This window comes from Lithobates pipiens, unplaced genomic scaffold, assembly GCF_037356315.1.
Source record: "Lithobates pipiens isolate NorthernLeopardFrog02 unplaced genomic scaffold, aLitPip1_a1.2 Scaffold_27, whole genome shotgun sequence".
In the NCBI taxonomy this organism is placed as follows: domain Eukaryota; kingdom Metazoa; phylum Chordata; class Amphibia; order Anura; family Ranidae; genus Lithobates; species Lithobates pipiens.
Genome location: NW_027507788.1, coordinates 34,895,645 through 34,908,562, shown reverse-complemented (window position 1 = coordinate 34,908,562; position 12,918 = coordinate 34,895,645).

The window sequence follows — 12,918 nt, the reverse complement described above, 5'->3', positions numbered from 1 at the left end:
CGTCTGTTTGCTGCCTGCCACCGACTACCTGCCTGTCTGACCATGTCTCTGCCTCTACCCTTGTACCGTTGTTGCCCGCCTGCTGCCGACCCGGCCTGTACCCGACTCTGCTGTTACCCACCGATCCGTTCGGATCTGCCTGTGCCGGCTGCCTCCGCTGACGGCCTCCAGCTGTTCCTGTCTTGATCTGCCAGTGCCTGCTGTCTCCGCTGACGATCGTCTGCCTTGCCAGTCCTCCTGCCTGTGCCTGCTGTCTCCTGCCGACTGCTGTCTGTGTTGCTGTTGGTTATCTGGACCTGCCTTCACTTGCCAGGCACTTGTGCCCCCTGAACTTTTGAATCTCTGTTACCACCTCCAGGGGTTCTCGAGCCAGGGGCTACGAGAGGCTGCTCCCTGCATTCCGGGCTCGCCTACCAGGTACGTGACAGTACTGGACAGCCATGTCCGAGCCTACGCAGGGAGCCTCCCCTATGAACGAGCTCTGCCGCCATCTTGCCGGCCTTACCCATGCGGTGAAGAATCTGCAGGAAGGTTATGGCAGACTGGAGGAACAAGTTCAAGCTCTATCTGCGACCTCGCCAGTGGCCTCTAGGCCCCATGCCCCACCATCAGTGGTGATGATGCCACCCGAACCCAGAGTCCCTACTCCGGAACGATTTTCGGGCAACCGGAATAAGTTTAGAGCCTTCCGCAACTCTTGCAAACTCTTTTTCGCCTTACAACCAAGGACTTTCTCCCTCGAGGCGACCAAAGTGGGGTTCGTCATTTCCCTATTGACGGACGAACCGCAGGCCTGGGCACACCGCCTTTTGGAGCGAAAGGATCCATCTCTAGACACTTTGGACACCTTTTTCCTGGCAATGTCAAGACTTTATGAAGACCCTCAACTTGCTCCGACCGCAGAGGCAGCCTTATACGCCCTGCAACAAGGTCGCAGGCCTGTGGAGGATTACGTGTCGGACACAGACTGGAACGACGCAGCCCTTCGGTACCAGTTCCGTTTGGGCCTGTCTGAACCACTGAAGGACGAACTGGCACGTGTAGGCATCCCTGAGACTCTGGAAGCCCTCATAGACATTTCGGTCCAAATCGACAGACGTCTAAGAGAGCGTCGCCAGGAGCATTCCTCCACAGCCACACGCCCCGTCTGGATGTTGCCACGTGTACCCAGCTCCACTCATGCGGCCCCTCCTGCTCCTGCCACAGCCACACTGGATCTTCCAGAACCCATGCAGCTGGGGTTACTCCGTCCATCCCTGACACCTGAGGAACATCAACGTCGCCGGGTTGGAAACCTTTGTCTTTACTGCGGAGGATCAGGACACTTTGTTCGCACTTGCCCAGCTAAGATGCGTAAGTGCCTTTTCATTCCATCTGTCCCCTTACCCGTGCTGCCTAACAACACTCCTCACCTGGCTGTCCCTGTTCTTTTACAGCTTCCAGAAAGGACTGTCCGAACTCACGCAGTTATTGACTCCGGGGCGTGTAGTGGCTTTGTGGATTCGTCCTTCGCTCTAAAGAACAAGATTCCCCTTCGGCCTAGAGAGAAGGGACTTTCAGTATTTTTGGCCGATGGTTCTACCCTTGAATCCGGACCAGTGACCTAGGAGACTACCCCCTTATCTGCTACCATTGCCGGGACCCACCAGGAATTCTTATGCCTAGATGTTATCAAGTCGCCACTGTTTCCCATCATTCTAGGCATGCCTTGGTTGAGAGCACACAACCCACGCATCGACTGGGCCACTGGAAGGATTGAGTTCCCTTCGGACTATTGCCGCCAGTATTGTTGCCCCGTTGATGATAGGGACTCTTCTGCCCTCCTCTGTTTGGAAACAGACCCTGAGACCCGACAAGCCGTACCCAAGGACTACCATGATTTCCTGGATGTATTCAGTAAAAAGGGGGCCGAAACCCTACCACCCCATAGGCCATACAATTGCCCTATTGAATTACTACCTGAGGCAGAGATTCCTTTCGGAAGAATCTTCCCCTTATCTGAGACTGAGCTGGGTACCCTGAGGTCCTACTTAGATGACAACCTTGAGAAGAGATTTATCCGACTTTCCACCTCCCCGGCAGGTGCAGGGATTTTCTTTGTTGAAAAGAAGGACCATTTGTAATGCCGTTTGGATTGTGCAATGCCCCAGCCACATTCCAACACTTTGTCAATGATATTTTTAGAGACTACCTTGACTTATTCGTAATAATTTATCTTGATGATATCCTAATCTTTTCCTCCACTCTAGCCGACCACCGAGAACACGTCAAGAATGTCCTGGCTCATCTCCGTCTTCACGGCCTGTATGCCAAGCCTGAAAAATGTATCTTCGAACAACAGAGCATCCAGTTTCTTGGTCTGGTCATTTCCGTAAAAGGGGTCGAGATGGATCCCCAGAAGGTCTCTGCTATCCAGGACTGGCCTGCCCCTTCCGATAAGAAGGGGGTTCAGCGGTTCGTGGGGTTCGCTAATTTCTATCGTAAATTTATTAGGGGATTCTCCTCTATCATTTCCCCCATCACCGGATTGACCAAACAGGGTCAGAAGTTCCGATGGACCCCCGAAGCGCAAGAGGCTTTCAAGACTCTGAAGGACTTGTTTGTATCGGCTTCCGTCCTAAAGCATCCCGATTCCACTCTACCATACATCCTAGAAGTGGATGCTTCAGAAATAGCGGTAGGGGCAGTGCTCTCCCAGAGACAAGGGCCCAAGTCTTTGCTACACCCGGTTGCCTTCTTCTCCCGTAAACTGTCTGACGCAGAAAAGAACTACGACGTCGGTGATCGCGAGCTATTGGCAATAAAGGCAGCACTCGAGGAATGGCGCTATCTTCTTGAGGGCGCCACCCACCCGATCCTGGTTTATACAGACCATAAGAACCTAGAATACCTTAAATCAGCGAAGAGGTTGAAACCACGTCAGGCCAGGTGGGCGCTCTTTTTCTCCAGGTTTTCATTACACATTACCTACCGTCCAGGATCCAAGAACACCAAGCCCGACGCCCTGTCGCGCATGTACGGTCAACCAGAAAGTCTTCCGTCTTCGGATACCATCCTCTCCGCGGGGAACTTCCTCCTGCTCCAGGGGGATTTAGTGTCTCAAGTTAAGCAGGCTTCCGTAGGCACTACTCCTCCACCTGGCATCCCGCTGTCTTCTAGTAATGATCTTCTTTGGTACGAGGGCAAGATCTTTGTCCCCCAGGAAGTACGGACTTTGGTTCTGGCCGCCTGTCACGACCATCTGTTGGCCGGCCATTTTGGGGTACACAAGACCTTGGAGTTACTCCGACGCACGTTCTGGTGGCCACGAATGAAAGATGACTGCAGGAAATATGTAGAGGCTTGTATCACCTGCATCCGAAGCAAGAGCAGTAAGTCAAGAGCCTGGGGTCTGCTGAAACCACTGCCCGTTCCTGACAGACCATGGAGGATGATCTCCATGGATTTCATCGTCGAGTTACCCCCTTCGGAAGAGTACTCTACGATTTTCGTCGTAGTAGATAGGCTCACCAAGATGGTCCACTTCCTGCCCATGAGGGGCACTCCTTCAGCCACAGAGACGGCCAAGACCTTCATTAGGGAGATTGTGAGACTCCACGGCATCCCCGCTAATATCACATCTGACAGGGGGGTGCAGTTCACTTCGAGGTTTTGGAGAGCGCTCTGCGGAGCTCTGAAAATTGATCTCCGCTTGTCTTCAGCATATCACCCCCAGACCAACGGCCAGACCGAAAGGACTAACCAGACGCTGGAGCAGTATCTACGCTGCTTCTCGTCCTTCTCTCAAGACGACTGGGCCTCGCTTCTACCCTTGGCTGAGTTCGCCTACAATAATTCAGTTCACTCTGCCACCAAGCAATCCCCGTTTTTTGCGAACTTTGGCTTCCACCCACTATTTCTGTCTGGCAACCTTCCTGAGTGTCCGGTACCAGCGGTGCAGGAGAACCTCAACTTCTTTGAGACAAATAACAAGCTTTTGCAAGAAACCTTGACCAAGTCACAGGAGTACAATAAAGAAGTATTTGATAGGAAGAGAAGGGGGGAACTGGACCTCAAAGTCGGGGATCAGGTCTGGCTGTCCACCCTGAATCTCAAACTGTCTTGCCCATCCAAGAAGTTGGGGCTAAAATTTGTGGGTCCCTTCCCAATCATGAGGAAACTGAATAGTGTGGCATTCGAGCTAAAGCTTCCAGAATCTTTTCGGATTCACCCAGTTTTCCACGCATCGCTACTCAAGCCTGCAGTTCCGGATTCTTTTGCCGATCGAATTACCAGTCCTCCAGAACCCGTGATTGTCGATGGGGAAATCGAATTCGAGGTTGAATCCATACTAGACTGCAGGAAGAGACGGAACCAGATTCAATTCCTGGTTAAATGGAAAGAGTACAGGCCTGAAGAGAACTCCTGGGAACCGGAATCCAACATCCACGCGAAGAGACTAATTTGTGCTTTTAAGAGATCCCACCCGGATAAGATGGCACAACTGGGCATCCGGAGGCTGCCCCTTGGGGGGGGGCAATGTCACGACCGTCCTAGCGTTCCGATCACTCATGGGAGATCTGCCCACAGAGGCCTGTTGTTGAGAACCCGTCGTTTCCCTTTAGCGCGTGTTAACGCGAACGGACGCACGCTGGTGCGCGCTGGCACGATCAGGGGCACGTGGGTGCGCGATGTGGCGAACGAGCGCACGCGGGTGCGCGGGGTCACGAACGGGCGCACAGCCACTCGCGGGGGCACGCAGACTCGTCGTGCGACCGCTTTGGCGCCCTAAAGGTTTCTTAAGGACTCTGCCTCCGTTTCCCTCTTGCTGTCCAGTCTACAGCGTGTTCGGAGATTCTGTTACCAGTTACCTGTTGCCTTGATTCCTGTGACCCGGCTTGTTCTTGACCACGTCCGTTTGCTGCCTGCCACCGACTACCTGCCTGTCTGACCACGTCTCTGCCTCTACCCTTGTACCGTTGTTGCCCGCCTGCTGCCGACCCGGCCTGTACCCGACTCTGCTGTTACCCACCGATCCGTTCGGATCTGCCTGTGCCTGCTGCCTCCGCTGTCGGCCTCCAGCTGTTCCTGTCTTGATCTGCCAGTGCCTGCTGTCTCCGCTGACGATCGTCTGCCTTGCCAGTCCTCCTGCCTGTGCCTGCTGTCTCCTGCCGACTGCTGTCTGTGTTGCTGTTGGTTATCCGGACCTGCCTTCACTTGCCAGGCACTTGTGCCCCCTGAACTTTTGAATCTCTGTTACCACCTCCAGGGGTTCTCGAGCCAGGGGCTACGAGAGGCCGCTCCCTGCATTCCGGGCTCGCCTACCAGGTACGTGACAGAAGGGTTAGTGTGAGGGTTATAGGAATAGTCAGTGTGAAGGTCAGATGGATGGGTAATGTGAGGGTTAGTGTTAGGCTTAGTCTTAGGGTTACAGGAGTGGTTAGTATGGGTTAGTAGAGGGCTTAGTCTTAGGATTACAGAGAGGGTTAATGTGTGGATTCGTGTTAAGGTTGGTACACATGGGCCGATTCAACAGGCTGGCTTCTGTTGAATGGGCATGCTGGGAAAACTAGCATCTGATTGGCAACTGATCAGAGCTGGCAGCAAATGGCTGCGAGCACTGACCAGTGTGTTCAAACGGGGGAGAAGGGGGGCAGCCCCCCCCCCCCGTCAAACCACAATAGCTTAGTGTGGAGATCCATATACTAACATCGGATAGTTAGTACAGCAATCTCCTCAGTTTTTTTTGTTCAGCCCGCTGGGTTGAACGGAAAATAAATGATAGTGTGTACCAGGCTTTTGGGTTGCTGGGAAAGTTAGTGTGGGCCCTGTTCACACTTATGCTTCATAACACATGTATTATGAAGCATCAAAACACATTACTTAGTATCCAATTATTTTTAGTGCGTCGGGTTCATTGTATTAAGAGAGAAATGATAGCGGTGATGGTGGTGGTGGTGGTGGTGGGGGGGGGGGGGGGGTGTGTTCAAAGAGATTTCTGAGCAAAATAAAACATTGGTTGGACTTGATGGACATAGGTTGGACTTGATGGACATAGGTTAGACTTCATGGACATAGGTTGGACTTGATGGACATAGTTTGGACTTGATGGACATAGGTTGGACTTGATGGACATAGGTTGGACTTGATGGACATAGGTTGGACTTGATGGACATAGGTTGGACTTGATGGACTTATGTCTTTTTTGACCTCACCTACTATGTAACTATGGGGACATGGATGGAATATTAAACATGAATTAAATAGTGTTTTGGGTTTATGGTGCTTAGGTGCAGTAAAATTCAGCTTTAATTTGCATCTGACCATGAGGGCTTTTCCTAGATACCTTTGCAGAACATTAAACAATCCTAGCATACTATAAGGGTCATTAGAAATCCCTTAGACTAAAGGCTCCATTTAGGTTTCCAAGTTTGGGAGGGCCTACACTCCAACAATTTCCACAAATGACAGTGCCGTGGACTGTCCCTCTAAACGAGAAATAGTTGGGATCTATACAGTTCAAGTACTTTTGTGACTCAAAGTCAAAGAAACAACATCGAAGTTTACATTTTTTATTTTTCCCGAACTGTACTTTTTCTTTAACTGTGGAACCCACCCAATGTTCAAAAACATACTTAGCTGCGCCAAAAGTGATTTCATGTCTGTGAAGGAAGTGATTCGGCCAATGAATTGTTGACCAGCCCTGTGTTTTACTAGAAAACCCAACCCATGACCCATGTTCTGCTTCTTCACCGTCAGAGAGAGACGGTCCACTTTATTACAGGGGTGTCGCTGTGTCTAGAGTGCTTGGCTGTACCAGTTACCACTACTATAGAAATAAAGGAGTTCTCTCTCTTTTTTTTTTTCCACATCCATAATTGTACGTAAATGTTTAGCCGTTGTCTAGTACAGGAATGAAGTGATTCATTGTTTTCTGGGGCATTCCATGTTTATTCAGACAACTACGTATTTTATTCATCGTCTAAGGATTTCTTTTTTTTTTTTGTATATTCAAAGGGCAGCTATACACGAGGGGTTCAAAGACCATTCCTTGTGCTTTACCAACATATTTTCAGGATTAATTGACAGATAAAGCTATCGCTTAGACCGGCCTTTTGCAACTTTTTTGATACAGAGGAACAGTTGAAGTAACTTTCCAGGCTCAGGGAACCAGTGTTAATTTTGTTGACCAAAACTAAATTTTACTAAATTATCACTATTTTAGTCGATTAAAATTCGTTCAAAACTAAAAACAATTCAGATAACTAAAATGCGACTAAAACTTAAGCCCCATACACACTATCAGTTTTTCTGCAGAGTTTTTTCTTCAGGTTTACCAAAACCATGTAGTGGAAGGTCCTGCCTGATTGCATACAAATTGAAACTCCTAAGGTTTGACCTCATATTATATGGTTTTGGTAAATCTGAAGGAACAACTCAGCAGAAAAACTGATAGTGTGTATGGGGCTTAAGTTTTAGTCGTATTTTAGTTATCTGAATTGTTTTTAGTGTGTATGGGGCTTAAAATGGCATTTTAGCCAAAAGACTATGACTAAAACGAAATCGAAAATTTGACGTCAAAATGAACACTGCATTACCACATAAAAATACATAGAGGGCATCTACTAAGCTGCTAAAAGGAAAAAAAAAATTAAGAAAATGTCTTTTCTTATTTTTTTTCCCTAATTTTTAATGTTGGTAATACAGTATGTAATTCAGGTGATATGTGCAATGGTATTACAGCCAACAGAGTTTATGTTTTTTGTTTTTTTTTCATATTTTAACCACTTGAAGACGAGACTTTTTCTGGCACTTTTTGCCTACAAGTTTAAATCAGTATTTTTTTGCTAGAAAATTACTTATAACCCCCAAAAATTATGCATTTTTTTTAGTCAGTCTGCTCTGCTGCGGTGGCTCCAGTGCTTGGAACGGGGTAGATCCGACTCAAAGATAGCTAAAAATAATCTGATACTGTTTATTCAGAAGTTGCTCATTGCTCAAGGGACCCCTAACAACCCCGAATGATCCATAGGGTTCTATAAAAGCCTGGTTGAGAAAGGCTGGCTTAGACTTAAGCCCCACACACATGGACCGAATGCCGGGTGACATTGGCCGGTTCAATAAATGCAGGCCTGTGTGTATGGGTGTTGGTCCGACAGAAGCTTGCTGTTCTGTCAGACAAGCATGCTGGAAAACCAACAGCCGATCAGTATTCTCAGCCAATGACTGAGAGCACTGACCCGAGTGTACTGGCGGGGGGGGGGGGGGGCGTGCTAACATCAGATCATTAAAGCGGCCCTGACCAGAGCTGCCAGCTTTTTTATGCGTTCAGCCTACTGGGTTGAACGGGAAAAACTTATAGTGTGTACCAGGCTTTACCCATGCTTCTATGGTGGTGGTTGGATGTAACTGCCCTCAGGCAATGGGCTAGGCCCTAGGTCTTCAAACATTTTAAATGAAGGGCCAGTTTACTGTCCTTCAGATGGTGGACGATGGAAATAGAAAATGTCCCGGCAACAGTGGGAGTCACAGGCTTAGTGTTCAGTGGGAGTAAAAAAAAAATGACATAGCACCTGTGGTCATTAGGAGGAGGAATAGTGCCCTATCGTTTCAATTGGAGGAAATGTACCTCATCATTGCTATTAGTAGATGGAATATTACCCCATTGCTCCTCTCCAGCAGTGTTTGGGCTTAGCAGTTAATTGCTAGACCTGAGCCCTATTACATGACCTAGGGAGTGATGTTGGGGGTAGGTGTGGTGTGGTGTGGCATCAAAAAATACACAGTCATAGTGCAGAGAAAACAGGAATATATTGTAACTGAAGTTTGGCAATACAGAACAGGCCCAGAAGGAAGGCAACCAGACTGGGAGCACCCACAGCATGTAACAGCGATGTGACAGTAAAGTAGGCCTTAGGTGTGCCAACAGCATCTGTCTCGATGGGTGGAATGTAGCCTAGTTGGTCTGTACCCCTGAATGAGGAGGCTTCCAGATAGGATGGCATGTCTTTGAACTTTCCCTACTACTCCGGAACTTCTCACTGACGCTAAGAACTTTCCCTGCCAGACAAGAGACCTGTACCTACTCTAGCCATGCTTGAAATGTGCGTCAAGCTCAGGAGCCTGGGTCTTAAATAGACTCTGCTGACCCAAGAGGAGTCACATGGGGTGTCAGCATCCAATCAGATAGCTGCCCCCTGTGATCCCCAACTAACTAAGGTCTTCTTGACTTCCTCACCCTCTGCAGTGGCGCTGCGGTTGAGTACCACCTGCAGTGGAGAAAGCAGACCGCACCTGTCTACAATGTTACTGCTCCCCTCGGTCACAAACACCACTGATTTTGGAGGAAGGAACAAGGGAGCACAGACAAGGGGAGTCATTACAGAGATATTGTGATTTTGCTCTGCATGGGCAAGGTGACCATGTCTCGTCAAGATCTGAGTAAGCGCCCTATACCCCTCTGATTCATAGTGTAAAAGTTGTCATTTTAAGGACCATTCCATTTTCAGAATGATAATTGACATTTCAGACCTGCCCTCACCTTTAAACCATTATACATTTGCCCAGATCACATGTGTTCATTGTTTGCAGTTGTCTTGCATGTAAAGCATGGAACCTGAATAACTAGTACAGCTGTCAACTTCTTCCTTCTAGCAAAAACCTTTCTGAATTACAGTTTACTAATCAAAAACTATTTTAAACATTCTATTTTCTGAAAACAGTCTGTCCTTTAAAGAATGATGTCAATGACTGCCCTTTTTTGAGTATTATTGACTCCTCAAATACCAGTCTGACCAGAATTACGCTAAAGGGCTTAAAGGTTTAAAATTTAGATTAAGTACAGGGCCGAAGGATATGAATGACATACAACTAGTTCTTTTACAGTGTTATTATTATTATTATTATTACTCAACCTAGCAGCTTGCTTAATATTATTACCTGTAGCAGTGACTTAAATATAGTAGATATACTGTATAGAACTTGGAGAGGAACTTTATAGTCAGTTGGTTGGTCCAAAAATTGATATTTGCAGTAAATGTAATCATTTTTTCTTGCAGATATAACAGTACAACCAAAACAATGACCCTACTCAAATGAACAGGATGCATTGAAGAAAGTTTTATAACTTTTATTTGTAACAGTATAAAACACAAAAGAAGAAAGGAAAGGCCAAGCCCCCTATAAGTTGCCAGAGAGGCAACACGAAGCAAATTTAGGTTAAGAATAAAGTAGCTTTATTACAAATTGTTAAAAACATCGGTCCGGTCAAGATTGGACCACATATACACTAAAAAGTGTCACATTGAACATACAGTATATAACACAGCATGGTTTCATAGGAGTTGATGATGAGAATTTTTGATGGTTCCAACACATTTCACAGACAGGTCTGCTTCATCAGGGGACTTTAATATCCATCAAGTACATAGATACATTAAGAATAATAAATTGCTGCTGCTCAGAGCTGGAAAGAGGAACACCACAGTTCACAGTTGGCTATGCCCAAAACAACAAGTAAGGGGGGAACTCTGTCAGGCACTGGACCATACAGGAGGAAAGGTTGACTCTACACTGTCTTTGCACCACCACTGTAAGCAGGCACCGAAGTGCACGTGGAGAACGGCAATATTTGTAACAGTAATTTTCCTACAGTTATGCCTAACCCAAAAATTTATATTAGGTGTGCTGCGGCAAGGCCACTGTGTGAAAAGGCAGTCTGGGCCAGGTTTTGGAGAAAACGGACCCACTAATGGCACGTGTGTGTGCTGTTCTTTTAGGAAAGACCAGATTAGAGGTCAGTATGTGACGGGAACAGTGAGAGATGCTCACATGCACCATAGTGTCCAGGTCAAGACACACTAAGGCCTGGGCCTGAGAGAGAGTCCATGGGAGACAGAGCAGCTGGGACGGTGCAAGAAAAGATGCAGAGCTGAGGTGCAGCGTCTGTGCACAAATACTGGGACGTGTTTGATGGTCAGGAGGATCGAAAGGTACTAATGGTCAGGAGGATCCAAAAGTACTACTTGGAGCAGTAAAGCTGTCAAGAGAGCCAGGAGGCTGAATGCTATATAGTTAAATAGTTACATAGTTAGGTTGAAAAAAGACACAAGTCCATCTAGTTCAACCATAAAAATAAATAAATAAAAAACATCAATCCCATATACCCAATCCTATACCCACAGTTGATCCAGAGGAAGGCAAAAAACCCCAGCAAAGCATGATCCAATTTGCTACAGCAGGGGAAAAAATCCTTCCTCACCCCCTGAGAGGCAATCGGATTTTCCCTGGATCAACTTTACCTATAAATGTCAATACCCAGTTATATTGTGTGCATTTAGGAAAGAATCCAGGCCTTTCTTAAAGCAGTCTACTGAGCTGGCCAGAACCACCTCTGCAGGGAGTCTATTTCATATTTTCACAGGTCTTACTGTGAAGAAACCTTTTCATATTTGGAGATGAAATCTCTTTCCCTCTGGACGTAAAGAGTGCCCCCTTGTCCTCTGTGTTGACCATAAAGTGAATAACTCAACACCAAGTTCACTATACGGACCCCTTATATATTTATACATGGTGATCATATCCCCCCTTATTCTCCTCTTCTCAAGAGTGAATAAATTCAGTTCCTCTAATCTTTCCTCATAGCTGAGCTCCTCCATGCCTCTTATCAGTTTGGTTGCCCTTCTCTGCACTTTCTCCAGTTCCCCGATATCCTTTGTGAGAACTGGTACCCAAAACTGAACTGCATATTCCAGATGAGATCTTCTTACTAATGATTTGTACAGGGGTAAAATGATATTGCTCTCTCTGGAGTCCATACTTCTCTTAATACAAGAAATAACTTGCTCGCTTTGGAAACCGCAGCTTGGCATTGCATGTTGTTTTTCAGCTTATGATCTATTAATATGTTAATACGTGTTCCATTGTAAAGGAATGAGGTGGCAACCCTAATTGGCATGTAAGTGTTGTGTGGAAGAATGGGGATAGGGGTCAGCTGTGGTAACAAGAGTGTGTCGGGGGGGGGGGGGGGGGTTTTAGGAACATCAGTGAGAAATTTGAAGGCACACTGCTGGTGTAATGATGGCGAGGGGATGGTGGCAGGTACTGCACTGAGTGGTGCCTGCACTGTAGAGTCATCAGCGCTAGCTCAAGATGCTGGCGGCAGTCTTTCAGGCCAACAGCAGGTTCGGGTAGGTTGGGGGGGTTGAAGGTTTGGTGGTATGATCTGCCAGGCTGGAGTTTACAGTTTCTGTTTAGGACGCAGCAGATGCCTACAGAAGATGTAGGGAGGATGGAGACAAAAAATAGAAAGTCACTTTTCAATGCAACACAGATGCGCTTGCTGCGGGGACCACCATGAATATGCTCCACATTGGTTATGACTGTTGTAGATGGAGATGGTCTACATTTAAATATCATTGCTATCTCACATGCCATCATGCTGCTAATGTGCATGAGTCAGGTATTGGCGTCATTTTGCATTATCTCAAAGGCTCTATACAAGGAAGACTAACTAAATACACAGTAGATGCTGGGTTCAGGTCCTGTTTCCTAAACCTGAGCCCTATAGACTTCTGCAGGGTCGGGAGACATACTGTATTAGTCTATGGGGTTGTACTGCACGTGCGCAGGCAGCAGAAAGTAGAAGACACATACATTCCCTATATCAGGCTGAAACCAAGACAGAAACTCTTACTTCTTTACAATAAGTATATACAGTATTTTTTTGACAATTTTTTTTTTTTTTGGGGGGGGGGGGGTAACGATTTGTTTTTCTAAGCTAGATTTTTATTCATATAAGGGCTGGGATGTTGCTAATTTTAACGTGTTAATTTGTCCAATATGAAGATAATTAGCTCTCGGTTTCCTGGGGAAAAGATATAGCTATGTGACAGAATACCATTTAGCTTATGTCAAAATATTCTATAAACAAATTAAAAC